The sequence below is a fragment of the Gadus chalcogrammus genome, chromosome 5 (genome assembly GCF_026213295.1).
Source record: "Gadus chalcogrammus isolate NIFS_2021 chromosome 5, NIFS_Gcha_1.0, whole genome shotgun sequence".
Taxonomy (NCBI): Eukaryota; Metazoa; Chordata; class Actinopteri; order Gadiformes; family Gadidae; genus Gadus; species Gadus chalcogrammus.
The window spans coordinates 21,671,319-21,679,910 of NC_079416.1; the positions used below are offsets into that span (position 1 = coordinate 21,671,319).

General features: G+C 43.4%; 1 protein-coding gene across 1 annotated transcript in view; it reads right to left on the bottom strand.

Moving 5' to 3' along the window:
- LOC130382450 (estrogen receptor beta-like) overlaps positions 1-7,991 on the bottom strand; it is a 29,981-nt gene extending 21,990 nt beyond the window's left edge. Inside the window, exon 1 of the mRNA XM_056590206.1 lies at positions 7,649-7,991. The gene's annotated coding sequence lies outside the window, so the exon portion shown is untranslated. The remainder of the gene's footprint in view (positions 1-7,648) is intronic.
- Between the last annotated feature and the right edge of the window lie 601 nt (positions 7,992-8,592).

Here is an 8,592-nt window from a genome sequence, read left to right on the forward strand (position 1 = left end):
TAAAAAATCAGTGATCTTATCGAGTTTTGAGTCTGACTGGCAAATTTATAGAAAGTTACGGAATTATGTTACAGCTCTAAACAATAAGAAAAAACAATTATTTCATAAGAACAAAATAAATAATGTGGAAAATGACAAAAAGAAAATGTGGAATGTAGTAAATGACATGATGGGCAGAAAGCCTAAATCCTGTCCATTTTATCTCGAAGTGGATTGAAAATGTATAACTAAGCAAGCAGATATAGCAAATTATTTCAATGATTATTTTTATTCTGAGATCAACTGTTTAAGGAACAATATGCAACATACAAGTAGGAATCCATCAACCACATTAATAAAAAAAACTTCATGGAAAACAAGAAGTGTACATTTTCGCTAGCAAATGTAACAGTTAATGAAGTTGAGTGTCTGCTAAATAAATGCAAAAATAGACCACCAGGGGTTGATAATTTAGACGTTAAAGTCCTAAACTTGGTTCCCAACCACATCGCTGTCCCCGTTTGTCATATTATTAATCTGAGTATAGAGAAATGCACTTCTCCTCAGGCTTGGAAGATAGCTAAAAGCATTCCACTTGCAGCTACACCATTTTCTGGTACAAATAGTCATCCTATAAGCTTGCTACCATCCTTAGGAAAAAATAATGGAGAGAATTATCTTTCAACAAGTACAGCGTTACTTTGATGCAAATGGTTTAAATACAGAATATCAGCATGCCTACAGGCCGCGTCATTCTACATGCACGGCCTTGACACAGATGACAGATGATTGGCAATGTGAGATTGATAATGGAAGACTGATGGGGATTGTTTTACTTGATTTCAGTGCAGCTTTTGATTTGATAAATTATTTTTTGTGACTAGATAAACTTAAGCAATATGGTTTCACTGGTACTGCATTCAATTGGATGCAGAGTTACCTAAGTAACAGAAAGCAAACAGGTTTTTTAATGGTCGTTTTTCAGATTTCAGTCATGTCAATTGTGGAGTCCCCCAGGGAAGCTGTTTAGGTCCCTTATTATTTTAAATTTTTATAAATGACCTTCCTTTACTTTTGCAAAAGTCTCTAATCTCAATGTATGCTGATGACTCGACCATATATGTAGCAGGATTAAATACGGTTGAAATAAAAAGGATTTTAGATAATGAATTACATTTAGTAATAAGATGGATAGAGGCCAACAAACTTGTACTTAATGTTGGTAAGACAAAGTCTATATTGATTGGTACAAGGTATCAACTGTCATCTGAACCAAAATTGAATTTAAGTATGAAGAAACATTTCCGTTGAACAAGTAAAAGAGACTAAACTTTTAGGGACTACTCTCAACCATACTTTATCCTGGTCCAGCCATGTTGATAATATCGTAAGCAAAATGGGAAGGGCAGTCTCTGTTACAAGAAGAGTTTCTAAGGGTCTGCCACCAGATGTCATTAGACAAGTCTTAAATGCTCTAGCTCTGTCACAACTTGATTATTGTTTTGTTATTTGGTCTGGTGCCTCAATGAAGGACTTGAAGAAATTACAAGTTGTTCAAAATAAAGTAGCACGTTAGTGCATTAAATTGTTCCTACAGAACTAATGTAAAAGACATGCATGATAGTCTGAGATGGCTGACTGTTAGTCAAAGGTCAACTTATTGTCTGGTAAATTTTCTGGTAAAAATCAGAAACATAAAAGAAACACAGACTCCAAATGTATTATATCAAAGGTTATTAAATCTCTGTCCTCAACAGGAACATCAAACAAGACATGCGATAGAAGGAAGGTTTAACTTTCCCATAGTGAAGTCATCGGTTATAATGAAAACAGTTTTGTACAGAGCTGTGGTAGGATGGAACTCTCTGCCATGTTATATCAGATGCTTCACTACAAAAGAAGGATTTAAAATGAAAAAATTTAAAATTTAAAACAGTATCTGCCAATATTTCATGAACTTAACTGATCTGTGTTTAACTATGATAGAATAACAGCAGTGGTGGTTGTGTTGTGTTTTTGGTACTATTAGTACATTTATGTACACAAATGAACAGTCATTGTAATGGGTATGTTTATAACACTTTTCTCCCTCTTCATTATGCAATTCATAATACTGTAAACTTGTAATTTCTGAAGTACTTCTGAATTTTTGTCAGTGAACTATTGTCTATGTATGTGTGTATCTGACTGTAGTGTTGTTGCGTATGATGTTGTGTGTTTTTGGGTGTGAAGGACCCCAGGAAGAATAGCCATGCTGTTGAGGCAAGTGCTAATGGGGATCCATGATAAAGTAAAGTAAAAGGTGGTGGAGTAGGAGCTGGAGGAGGTGGTGGTCTTGGAGGAAGTGGTGGTATGGTGAGGAGGTGGTGGTGGTGGTGTTGGAGTAGGAGGTGTTGGAGGTTGTGGTGGCTGGTAGAGCGGGTCTGGTTTGACAGCGCGGTTGAAAGCCGCCTGTGATTTGCGGTGTGAGGGGGAGAGGGGGAGAGGCGGGGGAGACAGGCTGATTATGGCGGGAGAGTTGGGGGTAATTTCACCTGTCAGGACGGCTGGGTGGGAGACGGGGGGAGACAGGAATTTTACCGCGGTAACCGTGGCCCATATTAACTTTGCTACCTCAGCCCGCCTCTCAAAAGTTTGAGCAAGTGTGTAACGTTTCGTATTCATCAAATATTTTATGGCGTGATTGAGTAAGATCGATATATAAATATATATATATATATTTAAGTTTAGAGTCTAGAGAAAAAAGTATTACATTTCTAACCAATCATTTTTGAAAACTTCTCCTTACTTTTCATGATTGTCCTAAAGCTTTTACCCGTCTGATTCCTTCCATTGCCGAGCACTGTGAATGGCCTTGTGTTTGAATGGCGCTGTTTAAATAAAGATCCACAGCGGTTATATCTCAGGGCGGCCCGGAGCCCAACCCGGTGAGCGGTGATAAATGACATTCTGCAGATAATCAGGAGTAACAGCTGGTCCATCACAAGCTCCACAAGGTCTACTGTACAGAGCCCAGGAGACCACAGACAGCTGAGGACAGACAGACGGGTCACTCCAATGAGATCAGAGACAGCTGAAGACAGACGGGTCACTACAGGGAGACCACAGACAGCTGAGGACAGACAGATCAATCCCATGAGATATGAGACAGCTAAGGACAGACAGGTCTCTCCCAGGAGACCAGCTGAGGACAGACAGGTCACTCCCATGAGACCAGAGACAGCAGAGGTCAGACAGACAGGCAGGGTGAGCGAGATGGAGCGAGAGCTGGTCAGAGAGATACGGGGGGAACGTGGAAGAGGTGATGAATAAACGGAGAGAGACATTGATGGAAGATAGGGCCAAAGAGAATGAGAAGACTATGAGAGATCGAGCGAGGGGGTGAGTGAGAGAGAGAGCGAGAGAGAGAGAAAGAGTGAAGACACAAGCAATGTCGCATTGTGTGAAAATCCAGAAAGTCGAGGAAGTCTCTAACACAATGAAGACATGCTTCTGGGTAATGAAGTCTCTTGTGTGACATTTGCCGAGTGAAAACAGGCAGGAAACACCTTGTAGGATGACCACCTCTCTGCTGCAGAGCCTTTGGAAAGGTCCTGAATGCTCAGGGCAACGGTTGCCATAACAACGCAGCCTTCAGCTGCCCCCTAGCCCCCTTTCTCCCCTCTTTTCAGATCGGGTCATAGCCCAATAACATTGAAATATAACTTAAAAAATTTGATAATAATGAGGTCTTCTGAGTGCCTAATGATCCTGCTATCTATGTCATTGATTTGTGGCTTGCTTTCTTACTTGTTTACATTTTTTACTTTAATTTATTATTTTTTCAATCCAATTTTACTATGTCACAATTATTCATTATGTTCCTCTGTTGATATGACACACATAATAGTCTGTTATTATTAGTAGCATTATTATTATGGACTGGGACACAGGTGTGTGTGCATGTGTGCGTGAGAACAACACTTTGTCACACCCAGTTTTTTTCACACCCACATGCACACAGACACTGTATACGGTGTGCGTGTGTATACGGTGTGCGTGTGTATACGGCGCGTGTGTGTGTGTGTGTGTGTGTGTGTGTGTGTGTGTGTGTGTGTGTGTGTGTGTGTGTGTGTGTGTGTGTGTGTGTGTGTGTGTGTGTGTGTGTGTGTGTGTGTGTGTTTGTACAAAATGATGTGGCTGTGAGATGAACTGGGGGTGACAAAGTGTTGGTCTCATTAGTTTGTGACAAAGAGGAGGAAGAGGAGGAGGAAGAGCAGGAGGAGGAGGAAGAGGAACAGGAGGAGCTTTCCTCATCATGGGTTTTGTATGCTTTGTTATATACTGACACACACACACACACACACACACACACACACACACACACACACACACACACACACACACACACACACACACACACACACACACACACACACACACACACACACACACACACGCACACACCACTGGATGCAAAAGAAAGTGTTTTTCACCACTGAATCTTTTGTGATATGCCAAACCTAATCTCCATGGCGACAGAAGGGCCACACCTGCACCATCCTACCTGTATATCACTTTTTTTTAGATCTGCTTTCTGGCTACTTAAACGTCAAAGCATGCGCCGCTGAATAGCTCCAGGTCCTATACATGTAGTAATCACAAGCATACGTTTCCCTGAACATCGACGCATATTTCTAACAAGTACAAGGTAACAGGGAGCTTTTAGCCCCAGCTCTGATTATACACCTTTATACCGGCGATTCAACACATTACTCATTATGCATCTGACGTCGCTTGTGACTGAGCTGTGGATGTGACGCGCTTTTAGCGGAGCAGATCCCCAAAGGACACTTTAGAGGAGAGGAGGGGAGGAGTTGAGAGGGGAGGGGAGGGGGGAGAAAGAGAGAGGAGATGAGAGGGGAAGAAGGAGGCGAGAACAGGAGGGGGAGGAGAAAAAAGCGGAGAAAAGGAAGTGAAAGGAGGAGAGGAGAGGATAGGAGAGGAGAGGGGTAGAGAGGTGAGTGAAGGAGGCGAGAATAGGAGGGGGAGGCGAAGAGGCTGAGACAAGGAGGTGAAAGGAGGGGAGGAGAGGAAGGGGGAGGGGAAAGGAGGAGAGGAGTAGAGGAGAAGTGAGCTGGAGGCGACGGTATTACCGGAGCCAAATAAATCATTAAATACGACCTCCATGAGGACCATTCCTTTAGAACGTACGCCTAAACGTGGAACCACACCAACCACCCCACATAAAGAGTCTCCTTTCCCCCCTTAACTACACAAATTAAGCGCCCTGTCGAGTGCCTTGCTAAACGGCACTCAGGAAAACTGGCCCAGAGGAGAGCCGAGAGGGGGGGGGGAGGGGGGGGGGGTTCAAACTTTTAACCCGACAAAGATGGACTGATCGCCACAGCAACCCCACCAGGCCCTTCCCAGATACACGCCGCCAGCCGTTCCGTGGCAACAGTGCCGATGTGCTTCCATCTTGGTCCGCATTAAGGGGACCTCAGGGAATGAAGGGTGAATCTATCCCTGTTTGAGGCGAGAACCTTGTGAATGAGTGAGTCAGTCTTCTACAGGGAGTTCATCAGGGGGGGAGGGTCTTTAGTAATGACCAGCGACTGAATTCAGAGGTCCTGTCCGTTGTCTCTTTAAATAGTAACAATACTGAGTACCGCATGAATAGTTAAAATACTGATAGTATAACTAGTAAATATACCGACAGTATAAACATTAAAATACAGAGAGGTTAAATAGTTACAATACCGAGCATAAATATAAAAATACTGAGTATAAATAGTAAATATACTGATAGTATAACAGTAAAATACAGAGAGGTTAAATAGTTACAATACAGAGTATAAATATAAAAATACTGAGAGTTGAAAGAGTATAAATATTAAAATACATAGAATATTAATTTTAAAATACTGAGATTATAAAGAGTAACAATACTTAGAGCATAGATAGTTGTAATACTGAGTATAAATATTAACAATACTGAGAGTATAAAAAGTTAAAAAAAACGTAGAGAATATTCTCAGCATTGGGGGGCCCAGCGGGATTGTGGGTAATAGCAGCCAGGTATGGCGTAGGACAGGAGGGTAAACTGAGGACGGTAACCTTGACGATGGAATGCACCAGAAGGAAAGGGATGCGCTGGTTTGGTTCCCCACAGATATTTATCTTAACAACCACTTCCCTGAGAACCCCCCCACACACACACACATACACACACACAGGCACACACACACACACACACGCGCACACACAGTGTGTGTGCGCACACACACACAGTGCGCATACACACACACAAACACACACACACACACACACACACACACACACACACACACAAACACAGTGCACACACAAAGTGCATGTACACACACACACACACACACACACACACACACACACACACACACACATTGCACGTACACACATAAACACACACACAGTGCTTTTAGTTTGCACACACAATAAGTCCATGTAAATGGCCAGCATGGAGACACACACACACACACACACACACACACACACACACACAAAAACACACAAACACACACACACACACACACACATACACACACAACCTCCCTCCCTCACAAACAGACACACACATGCAGCCCCCCACACACAGACCCCCTGGGGAGTTATCTGAAGGGGTGCTGGCACACAGAGATCCAGATATACAAGGCTGAGTCCCTCCACCACAGAAAAATGCATCCACTCAGCCCCCAATTACACCCACTAAACTCACTAAACTAACTCAATGCACTCCCTCACTAACCAGCTATCTAAACTAACTCAAAACAGTCACTAACTAAACCAACAATCTAAACTAACAATCTCATCAAAATCTACACACTAACTCACTAAATCAACAATCTAAACTAACAATCTCAACAAAATCAACACACTCACTCACGAAACTAAAAATCGAAACTTACTCAGTGCACTCACTCACTAACCCAACAATCTAAACTTACTCCAAACACAAACTAACTCAATACACTCACTCACTAAAACAACAAGCTAAACTTACTCAATACACTCACTCACTAAACGAACTCGGAACCATCCCAATAAATACTAACTCATTAACTCACTAAACTCAGAGCATTGAACACACTAGGAGTTCAACTTTGTGCCAAATCAATCCCAAATGTAGTGGTGCTGTGCTGGATGCACGGGTATACTGGGTATGGCAACACACAACAAGAACACACAGTAGCCTACGTGTGTTCACTCTCTAAAGCCTCAGGTTTCAAGACGTGCCTCCTCCTCGCTTCGCCGAAGGTGTTTGGACACTAAACACCACCACGAAGTCCCAGATCACAGCACACCGCCTGTAAACTAACTCAAAGCAGTTAGATATTTTTATTGGGTGCATGCAGTACTGGGAGGCGACGACACGATGAACTAGAGATAAACTAGAGACTGCATATAATTCTAGCGTTAATAAATGTGAACATAAATGACGAAATGCTGAATTAATTTCCCCTGGAATAGGTTGACCACTGACGCGCAGTTTAGACAAACTGCTAAGTTAAATATATGCACCACGTTGTGAATCCTCACTTGACTTCACATGTTATCTACACACTTAACAACTACATCTTTTGAATAAGACGATTGTCAAACTTGACGCGTTTAAACTCAGTTCTCGAAACGCTCAGTCAGGACCAACCTGTCTCGCCTGGTGAACGCAGTCATCGGTTCGGGTGACACTGGAGAGCCGCTCCGGTTAGATGAGAAGAAACCTGATCCGAACCTGATCCAAACCTTGTGCGTCTCCGTTGAGAACCGAACCAGACTGAGAGGCTCCGGAGTGAGACGAACAGGGACGCGGAACAGCGACGCGCAAAAGTGAAAGTATGACCACACACACACACACACACACACACACACACACACACACACACACACACACACACACACACACACACACACACACACACACACACACACACACACACACACACACAAGCAGGGAAAGCACGTCAAACTATCCCAAACGCCCCCCTCACGCTCAAGTGCGTCCAGTCGCCTTCCCCTGTAGAGGGCAGGGGTCAGAGAGGTCAGCGGGGTGTTTGTGCGGGGGGCTAGCCTACATCACTGACCACGCCCTCAACACCAACATGTGTGAGGGCGTTTGGAAAATCACGAGTGGAATAATTAACTACTTTGGCACTTTGAATTCCGATCAAAGGGGCTACCATTCAACTTATTCGATGTGTTCGACGTGTGAGTTGTGGAAAGAGCCGTGGAGTTTTTCTTTTTAGTGATGTCATCCTGAGTGCACGTGTGGAGCGGTCCGGGTCCCCGCTGCGATGAGTTCTGAGGGCTCGAAGTGGCTCAGGTCGCTTTATTCAGCGCTATAATAAGAGCATGACAGTCATAATGAACCCACACCCACGCTGTGCTCTCTCTCTCTCCTACTCTCTCCTATTCTCTCTCTCTCTCTCTCTCTCTCTCTCTCTCTCTCTCTCTCTCTCTCTCTCTCTCTCTCTCTCTCTCTCTCTCTCTCTTTCTCTCATACTCTCACTCCTACTCTATCTCTCACCCTCTTTCGCTCCTACTCTCTGCCATACTTTCTCCCGCTCTCTCTCCTATTCTCTTCCCTACTCTCTG